The 15,702-nt window shown below is 43.8% G+C and overlaps 1 pseudogene across 1 annotated transcript in view; it reads right to left on the minus strand.

Moving 5' to 3' along the window:
- Nucleotides 1-319: 319 nt before the first annotated feature.
- LOC146058046 (polyunsaturated fatty acid lipoxygenase ALOX15B-like) overlaps nt 320-15,702 on the minus strand; it is a 28,253-nt pseudogene continuing 12,870 nt past the window's right edge. Inside the window, exons 5-15 of the transcript XR_014469814.1 lie at nt 10,286-10,408; nt 9,815-9,915; nt 9,426-9,598; nt 9,041-9,187; nt 7,665-7,868; nt 6,019-6,105; nt 5,676-5,845; nt 4,945-5,066; nt 4,549-4,649; nt 2,463-2,633; nt 320-657 (exon numbers count right to left, since the gene is read on the minus strand). The product of XR_014469814.1 is annotated as a polyunsaturated fatty acid lipoxygenase ALOX15B-like (transcript). The remainder of the gene's footprint in view (nt 658-2,462; nt 2,634-4,548; nt 4,650-4,944; nt 5,067-5,675; nt 5,846-6,018; nt 6,106-7,664; nt 7,869-9,040; nt 9,188-9,425; nt 9,599-9,814; nt 9,916-10,285; nt 10,409-15,702) is intronic.

Below are 15,702 nucleotides of genomic sequence, written 5' to 3' on the forward strand. Positions count from 1 at the left end.
GCTGCCTTTATCGCATAGTGTGTATGTGGCATTAGTCACCAGCTAAGAGAGAAAGCAGACACCATACATCTTCCTCTATAACTGAAACTGTTATTTTCCTTGACACGCACAGGAAATGACTGGTTACCACTCCCTGTCAATCAACTTCTGTATGGCCAGCAAAAAAAAAAGTGTAATTACAGGATGGCCTCACGCAAGCATACCACAGGCGGGTTGCATGTGTAGTCAGTCATGCAGCAATGCAATCAGATCTGAAATAAGCCCTAAGCCAACACTTCCCATCAGAGGTACATATCACGCAAGAAAGGAACTACGCAAATTGTAATGAAATATTTAATCACATCAAATATGATCAGACAATGGCTTGAAGATTTCAATGTCGACTCCTCTGCCAACACAGATGGACAGTGCACATCAGGACATTATACGCTGGTGGCAAGGTCAGGCATAGTCAATAGATCACAGCCACTAGTCCGATTATACAGATACACTGTTCTCAATCACACTCGGGTCCAAGTAGGGTTATGGCAAACGCATGTTCTTGTTCCTCTCTTTAATGGAATGGGAGATCTCAGCCAACTTCTTCTGGAAATTCTTTATGGAAGTCTGTGGAACCGCCTCTGTAAAACGCACATTGGGATAATCCCCCAGACGTCTCTACAGGAGGAATGGGAAATCTTATTAAATGGAAGCCTCAAAGACCAAATCACTTTAATACTGTAACTGTCCATTCACATTACAGAGTGATATACATAGTAGAGATGGGCGCCAGGGCCAAAGATTTGGCTTTGTCAAGCGACTGAAAGGCTTTGGATTTTTTAAAATTGGAAAAATAAAAAAAAACCAAAGCACGTCATTTTTTGCACTTTGGCCATGGAGTAATATTAGCCTCAACATTTCCAGCCCTTTCAAGACAATTTTGACCACTTTATAGCTCAATGTTTTCATTCAATCTAGGCCAAGGTCTGCAGCAAGCTGGATGGTTATTAACACACAGAACTTCTGACAGTATCAGGATTATGTATTGGGGTGCAGTAGACAAAGCGCGAAATATTTTTTTTGTGTTAGGCTTGTCCAACACTGCGTGGAGGCAGAAAATCACACACGTAACTGGTAGTATCAGTATGGTGTACAGTACACCACAATGTTAAGAAAAATAAAAAAAAAATTATATATATATATATATATATATATATATATATATATATATATATATATATATATATATATATATATATATATATATATATATGACTGACAACCTGCCTGTGTACTGTACTCCACTACACTGACAGCCACTGCCCTCTGCACACTGACTTGACACAGCCTGCCTAACACAACCAGTACACTGACACAGCAAAGCAGCAAACCCCCCTGCATAACTTTGCACAAGTACCCACCACACACACACACACACACACCAGAGCTGTGCGCTGCTTGGGAAGAGTGGGGAGAAATTGCACCAAATTCGAGATGCCGAGCCTATAAAGACTTCACGTCTCGCCAGAATCTCATGCGAGATTACAACGTTCAGGTTTCCGAGCAAAGTTGGAAACACACAAGCGAGGCAGGCTCGGTTCAGATTCCCCAGAATCCAGACAGCTCATCTCTAATACATAGATGATTGGATTGCACTGGTTAGACATCCAAAGAGGAATATGAGGGTACTTGTTTCCTAGCACGGCGCCCGTCACGGTTAATCGCATACCTAAAGTTAAGGTATGCGATCAATGCGATATTCTGTCAATTACCAGCCTTTATTGCCGGCAAATAGAAAATCGCGTTAAACGCATGCCATTATAATAGCACGCGATTAACATAGGGAACAATGTGAAATGGGCCAATGTGCCAGTTTGATTGTATATGCCCCCTTATGGGTATTAAGTATGGTAAATGGTCCCCCATTGTTAACGCCAACCCGAAGCGTGGCAAGCGGCGGTACGCATCTTTCGACCTTTTCATAACCTCACTATCCACTATGGCGTGGAGCTTATTTTATAAAGTGTGGCGAGCGCAGCGAGCCCTGCGTAATACCTTTGAAGTTATGAGCGTCCCCTCGCGGGTATTGCCACGATTTGGGCTCGGTGGCTCGCTGCGCTCCCAACACTTTATAAAAGCAACTCCACACCAACGTGGATAGTGGTGTTATGAAAGAGTCGGAGGACGCGTACCGCCGCTCACCACGCTTCGGGTTGGTGTTAACAATGGGGGACCAGCACCCATGAGGGGGGTATGCAATTAAATTGGGGTTTCGGGGGCTTTTAACATTGGGCACAATGGTAAAATGGTCTCAGGGACTATTTTACATTGATTCCAATGTAAAAATCACATGGCATGCGATCGACGCCATTTTTTTGGTCCCGATGCTTAAGATAAAAATCGCTGGCGCTGTGCTAGGAAACAAGTACCAATATGAGAGTACCAGATCAGATTGCAATATTCATAATGGCCCCAGTACTCACCCGGTCCATTGGCTCTTTACTGAGCAGCCACGCAGCGGATATGCCCAAACTGGTAGTATTTACTTCAGGCAATGTAGAAAGGATACTCTGGGTTGTGCTGACCCCTTTTACTGTGGGTGGGGGGCTTCTCATTGATGTGGGGCCATTAGGCATCCAAGTATAGATGTCAGACTGCAATGGAAACCCAGACAGGAATGCTTTACACCAGAAAAGCAGAGGAATGGTCAGAATACATTACAAGGTAAATTACGGAGTAATGTAGAAGTGCCCAGTTTTTTCTTTGATGATTTTAGGAACAATTTCCACATTCCAGGTTAAGGATATCAATGCTTATGCACAGGTGACTTCATTAGTAACTCAGCGGCAGATTTATTAAGCTCAGTGAAGTGATAGTGTCTGGTTTTTATCACCGGCCAATCATCTCCTACCTGTCATTTTTCAAACCAAGCCTGTAGCTTCATGGTAGGAGCAGATTGGCCGGTGATAAAATCCAGACACTATTATTTCACCGATCTTAATAAATCGGTCCCGCTCTCAATTTGATTTATCATCTGGATTCAAACAGGGATACCTTAAAACCTGGACTGTACTGGCAGAGTTTAGGGAACGTGTATTGCATGGTGTTTCAGGACCTATATAGGCTTACCACAGTACCTAGTAGATAGTCCCATAAAGTGTTTTGCAGAATATAAAATGAGGCTTGCAATATGTAGTTTACAGATGTCAGATTAAAGTGGTAAATGCCATCTATAATAACATACTGCACAATACAAAAGGTAGAGAAATGTTGGACAATATGATGTTCAGCACAGTTAGTGTCAGTAATCCTGTAAGTCAACGTCTTCCAATGTTGATGTCCACAATGCTCCAAATCCAAAATAACTTGTATTATCAGAAAGATGATATGAAAAAAAAAAAAAAAAAAAAAAACAGGATAATGAGAACAGCATAAAAAGAAGTGGTGGTGGTTACCCAATTGTTCGGATCCAAGTACGCCCCATGGACTGGAAGGGGGGGGGGGGGGAAATAGTGAAAGTGGAACCTGGTCCAAGTTGGGTCAAGTGCAGATGGTCCCAATAGCCAACTCAACAGGAGTCAACGAAATGCGTTAGAAGCACTCCTGTTGACTGAGCTATTGGGACCATCTGCACTTTACCCGACTTGGACCAGCTTCCACTTTACTATATTTCCCCCCTCCAGTCCATGTGGCATACTTGGATCCGATCAATTGGGTAGCCACCACCTGTCTATTCCTGGGAAAACCAAAAAGGCAAGCTTTCTTTCCAATTGGATTACAATAACACAAGCTACCTCACAGTCAGGTTTATGGACACCCTTTAACCATACTGGACTGAAACTTTAGGGATTGACCATTCTTCAAGGGACGCAATATAGGAACAAGCGGGACTGGTAAAAGTATACCATTTACTTCTTTAACTCTTCAGGTCCATAGCTCACCCAAAGACATCAAAGTTGCTCAGTGCATTTTAATTTGTTGTACGGTTTAATCTTGAGCCATAATATTCTCATATATACACACACAATTATTTTTTATTATTACTATTTATATTCATTTTTTTCTTACTTTATCATTTTTTTTATTGTTTAAATTATAGATTATAGTTTGTTTTATTATAATAAATCATTTATTTTTGTGATACCCAATTGATCTAACTAGTCATTTATATAGCGCTCCACATACCATTTTTCTTTCCTCAATGAGAACAGCATACTGTAAAACTTGGTCAGTACAGATGGTGTAATGGTTAGCCTTACTGCCTCACAGCAGGAGTTAGATTCCCACCATGGCCATACCTGTGCAGAGTTTGTAATTTCTCCCCGTACCAACGCAAGTTTCCTCCAGGTACTCCGGTTTCCTCCCACAAGCCAAAAATATACTGGTAGGCCAATTGGCTCCCAACAAAAATTAACCCTAGAATGTCTGTGTACATGTGGTAGGTAATATAGATTGTAAGCTCCACTGGGGCAGGGACTGATGTGACTGTTCAAATATTCACTGTAAAGCGATGCGGAATGTGTGCAATGTATAAGAAACCGTTGATAAATTAGATGTTTTGTCACTCACCTGACCACTGTTGACAGCTGCATGCTGAGCAGAACAAGTGAAGATCACCATGGTTAGGTACTTGATCAAACAGGCCTTGGTCTTAAAGCAGGAGGGTATTCCTAACATACGGAATAAACCATTAGTCAACTAGACCAGTGGTTCTCAATCCCGGTCCTTAAATACCCCACACAGGGCACATGGAAAACCTGCACTGTTGGAGGTACTTAAGGACCAAGGTTGAGAACCACTGAACTAGACCTTACCTACACTGAAAAGTCAAAGTAATATCTGGAGCACCACATTTGGTGCTATTCAACCTTTGGCAAATACCAAGTTTACTAACATTTCAGAGACCAGGTTGGCTCCTTGAGGACACCATTGTGATCCGGTATCACTGAATAAGAAGTCACTAACCTGTAGATTTATACTCCAAGAATCCTTCTTTGTAGATCTCGGCCACCCAGGCCTGAAGTTCAGGGTCTGTACTGACCACCACATCGCTCTCATAGTAGTAATTCACAATGTTGGATACAAAGCTGAAATGGATAAAGCAAGAGGGATGATATAGAATTCCACACCCAGTTATTTTCTGTAAATGACCAGAGGATGTCTGATCATGTGTGGGGGCAACATTAAGGTTTTTATCCTACAGCAGGCTTTCCCAACCACGGTCCTCAAGGCACACCAACAGTGCAGGTTTAAGTGATATCCAAGCTTCAGCGCAGATGGTTTAATCAGAATCTCTCAGATACTAATTAAGTCACCTGTGCTCAAGCCTGGATATCTTCAAAACCTGCACTGTTGGTGTGCCTTGAGGACCGTGGTTGGGAATGCCTGTCCTACAGCAGTCACGCTATGATTAGTAGGTGGCAATGGGGTAGATGTATGAAGGAGTAATTAGGGAGGAGAAGGGAGCCAGAGGAGAAATGGCCCATGGCAACCAATCAGCACTGAAGTAACATCTATAATTTGCATAATATAAAATGATACAGAGCAGCAGATTGGTTGCCATGGGACAATTCTCTTCTGTCTCACTTCTAAATTTATAACTCCTTCATACATCTACCCCAATGTCATTAAACATTGGAAAATGGGGTTCTCTCCTGGGTGGGCAGCCAGTCAGGATAATGTTTTTTCAGAACTACCTCTCCACAGCCAACCAGATCTTCATCCCATCCTTCCTGTACAGGTAATTGGGAATGGTCTCCAATCCTCTTGCCTGGATGTCATCAGGGAGACAGAGGCTGCTGTAAGTGACCTCATCCATTGCTTTTTTCAGCAGTATTGGAATCCCTCCTTTTCCAGTTACCATGCCCTGGAAAAATACAATGTGCTGGATGTCTGTTCTGGTGTAATACGGTCATTTTTTTTAGATTCAGGACAAATAAATGATCGTTTAAAACATTTAATATGAATGTTCTACCTTAGACTCAATACCACGTGAACTAGGACAGTTTTCTTTAACCACTATATAAGAAAGGATCTCACCTTATCAAAGAGACCCCCAGGACCAATGAGAGTAGATCTGGCAATGACATTGATTTCAAGGGTGTAACGAAGGTGTGGAATTATTAGCTGGGGAAATAGAATAAATATCAGCATCTGATCTAGACCATGAGAAACTGATTTTAAATACAGGAAATAACCACATTATTAATACTCCAGCATCAGCAGTCATGTCACCCAGGGCCGTCTTTCCCATTGGGCTGAATGGGCAGTTGCCCAGGGGCCCAAGGATGGTAGGGGCCCAGCCCAATTGGGAACACTGCACTGCCCTGGGGAATGGTGGTGGGGATGCGGTCAGCGGCGACGGTGATCCAGGCAGCGGGGGGCTGGGATCTTGATGTAGCAATCCGGGAGGCGTGTGGCACGGATCCAGGCAGCAGCTGTCAGCGGGGACAGCGGTGATTCGGGCAGCGGGGGGCTTGATGTAGCAATCTGGGCGGCATGTGTCGGGGATCCTCCGGGCAGCAGCTGTCAGCGTTGTCCATACAGGCAGTGGCGACTCAGACCTCGCTGTTGCGCTATTTGTCGCCGGGCGGGAAGCGCTGCTGATTCTGAAAATTCTGGCCGGACGCTGATTGGCCGGATGCTCAGCCAATCAGTGTCCGGCCAGTCTTTTCAAAATCTGCAGCGCTTCCCGCCCGGCATCAAATAGCGCTACATCAAGTTCTGAGCGAGCTGCCTGGACGGACAACGCTGACAGCTGCTGCCTGGATCCCCACCACACACCGCTACATCAAGCTCCCAGCCCCCCCCCCCCCGCCTGGATCACCGCCGCCACCGATGAGTCACCTAGACAGATGCCGCTGACAGCTGCTGCCCGGATCCCCGCCCAGCCCTCCTCTGCTGCTGCAGATAGGTGGGTGGAGGGGGGCCCTAAAAATTATTTTGCCCAGGGGCCCAGTAGATTGTTAAGACGGCCCTGATGTCACCCTTCTGTAAAACCTAAGTAGGACTTGTACAAGTTATGTCATTGTATTGCCATATAAATGCAGATCATTCTGCAGTAGGCAGCGAAATGTTATGTTCCACCATTTCAGGTAACAGACCGTTCTATGATTGGTGCAAGGTATGCAGTGCACAGGGGCCACACAATGCACCCATAACATTATACTTATCCCTCTGGTGTCCCATGACAATCTAGTATCTACAGTACTGCTAGCACAATGTGGGCCTGCTAAGAACATGCACACAAATCCTATGTTCCGATACCACCTCTCAAAGCCTCAATATTAAATGAACGCTTTAGCCCATTTATGAAGCCCCTGCAGACTGCCACTCCATGCCAATACTGGCAGTACGGATGGCGTAATGGTTAGCATTACTGCCCCACAGCACTGACATCATGGGTTAGATTCCCACATGACTAACTGCAGAGTTTGAATATTCTCCCCGTTCTTGCGCGGGTTTCCTCCCACAATCCCAAAAATATACTGGTAAGCCAATGACTCCCAACAAAATGAACCCTAGAAGGTCTGTGTGCGCATGTACATGTGGTAGGGAATAGATTGTAAGCTCCACTGGGACAGGGACTGATATGAATCTTTAAATATTATCTGTAAAGCGCAATGGAATATGTGTGCGCTATATAAGAAACTTTAAATAAATAAAATATTGTAAAACCAGATCACCTTGTACACCGGGTGGCCCATTGGAAGTTATCTGGTGGTTGCAATGTTGAAGACCTCAGCAAAGAGATGTGTACGGAGAAGGTGAGTGACCATTTGATGCACCTGGTAGTCAGAATTGCGCACCCAGGTCTTGGCCAGTAACCAGTCACATTCAGAGTCACTCGGCAGGAAGATTGGAGAGTGCTCTCCTGGGGTTTGTGCCAACTGTAATAGACAGAACAGTCACTACAACACCATCTAGAACCACAAATATCCTTTATATGTTATTTAGAAGTGGGCAGTATCTGCACGGCATGCTCTCGCTGCTCTGCCGACTGCTGCACTTGTCAACACATCTTTTCTGATGCAACTTCTGTCCTCTTATGAAAGGACGCAAGTTTATAGTTTACAGGTAGGTGCCAAACACCCTTGCACCGGCCCTGTGGCATGGTCCTAACTGAGCAGTTTTGTATACTCCATGGGCTGCGCTAGGTAGATACAGTACTTTGGTTGCCTACAGAGGTAGGATGGTTAATCAGCTCCTAGAAAAAAAAAAAAAAAAAAAAACTAACTAGTGTTTACATGTGGTAGGGAATATAAATCATCAACTCCACTGGGAGTGATGCGATTGGCCAAATATTCACTGTAAAATCACTGCAGAATGTGTAAGCTAATTAAACCAGCTAGAGTAATACTGTAGTAGCGTTCAAACTGTGTACCCCAGTCCAAAATTAACGAAACCCCTTTAGGACCACCCATATGTCCCGACTCCCAACTGGTTATGTTTGGCATGCTATTGAAGCAATTCCCTCATGCACAAACCTATTTTTGAAGATATTAGGACACAAGGTGTATTTTATTTTTTTTGTATCACTTTTGTTTCCAGGTTATTTATATTGCATTCGTTTTAAATTATAACTGTCCACATTTGTAATTTTTGTCTGTTAAAAAAAACCCACCAACCCCATCTTTCAGATTAAAATACTTTAAATCTAGCATTAGGGTCTCTTCTGGAACTCAAAAGCCTGTGTGGTTATAGCTATGGACCTACATGTAAAAAGGCCTGGAATATTTGGGGATGTCAAGACCCCGTATAAGTCTTTTGTACGGGCAGAGGATAACGCGTGCACCTCTCGCTACCCAGCTGTATTAAATAGTGGTATCTGAGTACAGTCTGGTATGGTGACCCCCAAGTAAGGCTTCAACTGTCTCATACAATGGTAGTCCCACTACATTTTGGTCCAGGATGAAAGCCATGCATTTATAATAAAAAAAAAAAAGTTTATATGATCATGGCCTTTGCTTAAACATGCCCTCTAATTGTATTTAAACTAATCTTACAACTAGGATTCCGCAGAACATATTTGAATTAAGTAGACATTAGAGAAAATACTTGCCTGGATGGCTATTGGAATAAGTTGATCTTTAGGAGTTCTCCACAGTAGACACATAGGAGCAGTCATGTATTGTTGCTTTCCATTAATGGAGTTATTGGCTGGGACCCCCTTCAGAATCTTGTAATCGGCCAGGAAGATATTGCCTTTCTGCAAAACGCAAACACCAGTTTATTGCTGGGTATCTGGGTTCTTTGTTTTGGGCCAACGGCCTTATCAGAGTCAGCTTTATTGGTTAGGTATAATTGCGTATACTAGGAATTTGTTTTCGGTGCAACAGCCAGGAGGGTAACAAGTAAACCGTATACAACATAAACAGGTGGGGGAACATAGGAGCCAATGGACTTGCTGTTTATCTATTCCTAATTTCCAGAAATAGACCCCTCACCTTTAGTTCTGTCTCAAGACTGGTGGTGGTCCCCAGAGATGCAGCCACCATGTTGCAAGTAACTGGGAAGTTCTCAGGAATGTGGGAGCATTTCCTGAGGAGTATAGGGTTAATGCCATTCAGGTATTGGTTACCAAAAAAGGTATCCTCCTGCCACATCTCAGCTACCACATCTGGGGATAAAAGACACGAAGGAATATTAGATCGGATTCATCGCAAACTGCAGTACTCCTGGGATATTACTGATCTTGATCATTTCAGAAGACAACTTTACCATATGAGATAGGTGTATCATTTCACTAAGAGGGGACAGAAGACTAGCAGCTGTTACTCCTTCATCTGAGATATTCACCTCCGTGAATAAGAAAAAAAATAAAATAAAAAAGTACCTGAGTTATCAAACCCTCTCAGGCAGAAGACCCGTTTGATATCATCTAGACTGGTCCACGATTCTGCACTTGTGAAACCTTCCAGCATCATTACAAGTTCTCTAAGAAAGAAAGTATTATGAAGGATTCAAACATGCACATGAGAACCAAGAGGTTTTATAGCCCAACAAATCCATACAGTGATGTAGAGAAAGGCCAATTTACATTTCCCTTCCACAACTACAAAAAGGGATTTGCAAGTGACTGAAAAGGAGATCTTTGTGCCTGGAAATGTACTTGAGCATTGGTACTATGGTAGATTGTGGACAGCCAACTACAGTATATACATTTAAGTAAAGAACACTAAAAAAAAAAAAAAAACACACAGGAGCTTATCAAATCAATGAAGGACTCTTTGGCCAATCATGTAGAGAACTAGACATGAAGGATATACTGAGTTTTCTCCAGTTTCTTCTCAGACTAGATACATACACGGCTGACTTGGAATGCTGGAAGCTGCTCAGTTTTTGGAAGGAGTACTGGTCATTACTGGGCAGTTCCTCAACCTTGTCTACAGCAATGCAGTGAGGGGCACCTTCTGCATAACGTTTCCACCTGCAGGATACATAGGTTAGTACTAAAGTGATCAGTTATGCTTTCCCTACATGGACCATTCCTAAGCATACTGATTATAGAATTCAATGTTTTTTTGCTCAATGTTTTAAAGCCAGTGGGATTGGTTTAAATAAATGAGGCAGCTTAATCTAAAATAAGCGACCAAAAAAGTCAGTTGATCTTGAAAGAACTGGGTCAATCAGCAAAGGCTTAAATACTGGAGCAGGGATATGTCAGACCTTAACACCAGAAATACATATATTCTTATGGTCTTCAGTCTATGCTTAGTTTGTATTTTAATAGTCTAGTTCAGGGGTCTGCAGACTATTTTGCTCTGGGACCCCGTCAGACAATAAAAAATAAAAAATTTTACAGGGCCCCAGCAAGTTACTACCGAATGGACGCCACAGGTATGGTCAGTATAGTGAAGTGACCGCTTTTGTGACAAGGATGCAGTGGGTAATTGTGCGATGGAAAAAGGTGACAGGGGGGTGGAAAAGGGAAACCATGGGTGTTTACTTAATGCGTTATACCCTGTCCCCCCCCCCTCCCCGCCACAGACACATTAGCCTGATGATCAGCAACAAAGTTGTGACCCCATGCTGAGGTGGTAAGGACCCACAGTTTGAGAACCACTGGTCTAGTTAATGCCAAGTTATGCATAGGATAAATGCAAGTCTGTCCTGGCCACTTAGATGTTTTGTAGAGACAGGGGTGGAACTGCTGGAGGCACCTGTACTTAGTTGACAGGCAGCTTCCAGGCCAGATGTACTCCAGTTATTAGCAGCACCCAGCTATATACTGAACTTCCTGTGTGGTCAGGCAGGGAAGCTCTGCCTTGGCTCCTGTTGCTATTAGTCCCTCTCCTCCCACCCAGGCATAAACTCCCTCTTCCCAGATGAGGAGGAACCTGCTGCTTGCAGTCAGTGATAATTGGGGGCTGACAATGTGAGTCTCTGCGGGCAAGTGTCCATGGTCCTGCTCCTTCAAAAGGCCATCCATGCTAAAAATAATGGACAGGAGAAGGGGGGGGGGGGTCAGTGTCTCAGAAGGGGGTGGAGCTACCAGCCTTGCACTATACCATGCAGCATAGGAGGATTATGGAGCTGCCACACACACACTGGCAGATTTATCTTAAAGAGGGAAAGGCATGAACAATATACAGTATCAGGAGTGTGTATACATGTAATTATATGTGTGAGCAACTATATGTGTTTAATCTGTACACATACATATATATATTTTATAGTTGTAAGTTTGGATTTGTGTAACTTTGTATATTATGTCCAACTATAGACTGACCTCCTGGATGTAGCATGGGTGGGGTTCTGCAACATTAAATTGTGGGCAGTCACTGCATTATAAAGGTGGTTATGGATTGGTCTATTACATGCTTGTCACAAAATTGCTTTCATACGGTCTGGTGGAACATGCTTTACGTGGTTTGTAACAGTCACCAAAATGCTATCTGTATTGTTTGCTCATCATTAAATCGCTCTCTGTATTGTCTAGTGATTAAAGTTTGCAGATTAACCCCTTCCCGACATTTGACGTACATTTACGTCATGGTCGGGAAGTACTTCCCGACACATGGCGTAAATGTACGTCATGGCTTGTAACTGTCACCGCGTCTATAGACGCGGTGACAGTTTCAACATGTCTGCTGTCCCTGACAGCAGACATGTCCCTGCATGCCCAGGGGGGGCTGCGATGCCGCCCCCCCGTCGGCGATCGCTGTGATTGGCTGTTCAGTGTGAACAGCCAATTACAGCGTTTTCTGTGTCACCGGCGAATAACGTTCGCCGGTGACACGCGATCGGAGGTGATTGGTGCTGTAAAGTACAGCACCAATCACCGCGGGGTGTAAGGGTGACACTGGTGTCACCTCACCTCGCCCGCCCCCAAAGGCCGTGATTGGTTCGTCGGACCGACGTACCAATCACAGCCAAGGAGGGGGATTTAAACTAACGGTGACTGCACTGCAGACGCCATTCCGGTCTGGAATTGCGTGCAGTGCGGTCACCGTGCCTAACTGCCGCAGTATACTGACCTGAACCGAGCAAAATACTTACCTGATCACTGCTTGTAGTGTGCTGGTTGCTTCCTGGATCCTGTTACTACTTCCTGTGTTGTGAACTTGTGCTGCTGCAGTGTAATAGCGTTAGATAGAGAGAGATAGAGAGAGATAGATAGAGAGAGATAGTGTCAGAGTGCTATATTTTGTGCTGCTGCAGTGTGATATAGTTATAGATAGAGAGATCGAGAGATAGTGACAGATTGTGCTATATATTTTTTATATAACTGACTGCTGCCCCCCCTTTTGTGCTGATCAGTATAAATTAACTGATCAGCTACTTTTTGGGGGCGCAGGGTTTTATATATATATATATATATATATATATATATATATATATATATATACACACACACACACACATATATACACACACACACCTGTCAGTGCTGCTGCTGCAGTGTTATAGAGTGATAGATAGTGAGAGATAGAGAGAGATAGTGACAGAGTGATAGAGACTGCTATATTTTGTGTCTGCTGCCCCCATTTTGTGCACCCCCAGCAACTTTTTGGGGGTGCAGGGGTTATTTTTCATATATATATATAACTGTCAGTGCTGCTGCTGCAGGGTCATAGAGTGATAGATAGTGAGAGATAGAGAGAGATAGTGACAGAGAGTGCTAAATTTTGTGTCTGCTGCCCCCGCCTTTTGTGCTGATCACTATATCTGAGGTGATCAGCAACTTTTTGGGGGTGCAGAGGTTTTTTTTTTTTATATATACCTGCCAGTTGCTGCCAGTTGCACTGTCAGTTGCACCAAAGGTTGTGCACCTGCTGCCCCTCACTGGTAATCAGTGTCGCATCACTGATCACCTTTTTTTTTTTTGAGGCTGCTGTGGGGTCTTTTTTTAATTTTTTTTTTTTTTTACACACACTGTGATTTTGTGGGTGTCCTGTGGCCACTGTGCGCTGATCAGTGACGTACATCACTGATCAGCTTTTTCGGCACAGGGTTGATCTTTTTTTTTTTTTTTTTTTTATCAAATTCCTGTTGCCTTTGAGCGCTGTTCAGTGACGGACGTTACTGACCATCATCTGTGCTCAATTTTTGGCGCAGGACCTTTTTTTTTTTTTTAACCCCTTCAATTTTTTTTTTTTTGTATAAAGTATTTTTTTTTCTGCACTACATACACACTACACACTACATACCCCCCGGGTTGAAATAAAGTTTGTACCCCCCCCTACACTATACACGTGTTGAAACATTTCACTACCAGTAACACAAAAATAAAAATGTCATCCCAAATGTCATCCCAGTCATCCAGAAGAATGTATTCAGCGTAGGAGGCATATGCCATGCTTGCCTCTGACTCTGACACAGCCAGTGATGCAAGCGGGGAATTTGAAGGCTTCGTCTTAAGCTCCTCTTCCTCCTCTAGTGATGAGGGACCCCCTCAAAGACGCCCCCGTAGAGCAGCTGAGACCCCCCCCCCAATAATTGATCTTGTATGGACCCCACCACCAGACAATTTTGAGCCCCAGGTTCCTGAGTTTTTGGCCATGCCAGGAATCCAATTTGATTCCACAGGTCTCAGAGAAATTGACTTTCAAATTATTTTTCTCTGATGATTTTATAAATTTAATGGTGGACCAAACTAATTTATATGCCCAGCAGTTTATTGCTCAAAACCCCACGTCATCATTTGCTAGGTGGACCCCTGTAGATGCAGTAGAGATGATGACGTTTTGGGGTCTGGTGTTTCATATGGGCATAGTAAAAAAGCCAGAAATTAGGCAATATTGGAATACAGATGTTCTGTACAGCACCCCATTTTACCGTATGGCCATGCCCCGGGCTCGATTTGAGACGATCCTTAAATTTTTGCATTACAACGATAATGCACAGTGCCCACCCAGAGATGATCCCACCTTTGACCGGCTATTCAAAGTCAGGCCGGTCATTGATCATTTCAGTGCCAAATTTGAAGAGATGTACATCCCAGATAAATTCATTTGCATAGACGAGTCCCTTATACATTTTAAAGGAAGGGTTAAATTCCGCCAGTACCTTCCCAGTAAGAGGGCAAGGTATGGCATAAAAATGTAGTAAGCTGTGTGAAAGCACCTCAGGGTACACCCACAGGTTTAGGGTATATGAAGGGAAGGATTCAAGAATTGAACCGCCAGAATGCCCCCCCTCCCTCGTAGGTGTTAGTGGAAAAATTGTCTGGGATTTAGTGCACCCCTTCCTGGATAAAGGTTATCACCTCTATGTGGATAACTTTTACACCAGCATCCCCCTGTTTAAGGCCCTTGGTTCAAGAGGTACAGCAGCTTGCGGTACTGTGCGCAAGAACCAAAGAGGCCTCCCAAAAACGCACATTGCCCAAGTAATGAGAAGGGGTGAAAGCAGGGGAATATGCACCGAAAATATGTTGTTGGTCAAATATAAGGACAAGAGGGATGTCCTTATACTGACAACAATTCACGGAGACAGTACCACCTCCGTCCCTGTACAAGGTACCAGTACCCACACCTCAAAACCTAATTGTATCCTGGATTACAATAGGTACATGGGCGGAGTGGATCTTTCAGATCAGGTACTGAAGCCGTACAGTGCCCTGCGGAAAACAAAAATCTGGTACAAGAAGCTGGCCGTGTATATCATCCAGATGGCACTGTATAACGCTTACGTGCTATTCCGTTCTACCGGCCAGAGGGGGACATTTATGCACTTTCAAGAGGAAGTCATAAAGGGCCTAGTATTTGGGAACCAGCAGGCAGAGGGCCCCAGTACTTCTAGTACTGGCCCCCGTATTGTACCAGGGCAGCATTTTCCTGATGAAATCCCCTCCACTGGAAAAAAGGGCAGGACACAAAAAAGGTGCAAAGTTTGCTATAAAAAGGGAATAAGAAAGCAAACTATTTTCCAGTGTGACACTTGCCCCGACAAACCCGGCCTATGTATAAAGGAGTGTTTTAAAATATACCACACATCTATGGATTTTTAGGTTCATCATTTCACCGTGCTTCGGGGGTCTTGCTAATGCCACATAGCACCCACCATTCATTCCACCAGAATCTGAGCCGCAAAATCCAAAAAATCACTCCTTCCCTTCTGAGTCCTGCCATGCACCCAACTGGTATTTTTTGGTCACATATGAGGCATTGCCATACTCGGGAGAAATTGGGGCACAGATTTTGGGGTGCTTTTTCTCCTTCATACCTTATGAAAATGAAAAATTTTGAGCCAGAACTGCAATTTTGTGTAAAAAAAAAT

This window comes from Crinia signifera, chromosome 2 (genome assembly GCF_055691185.1).
Source record: "Crinia signifera chromosome 2, ASM5569118v1, whole genome shotgun sequence".
Classification (NCBI taxonomy): domain Eukaryota; kingdom Metazoa; phylum Chordata; class Amphibia; order Anura; family Myobatrachidae; genus Crinia; species Crinia signifera.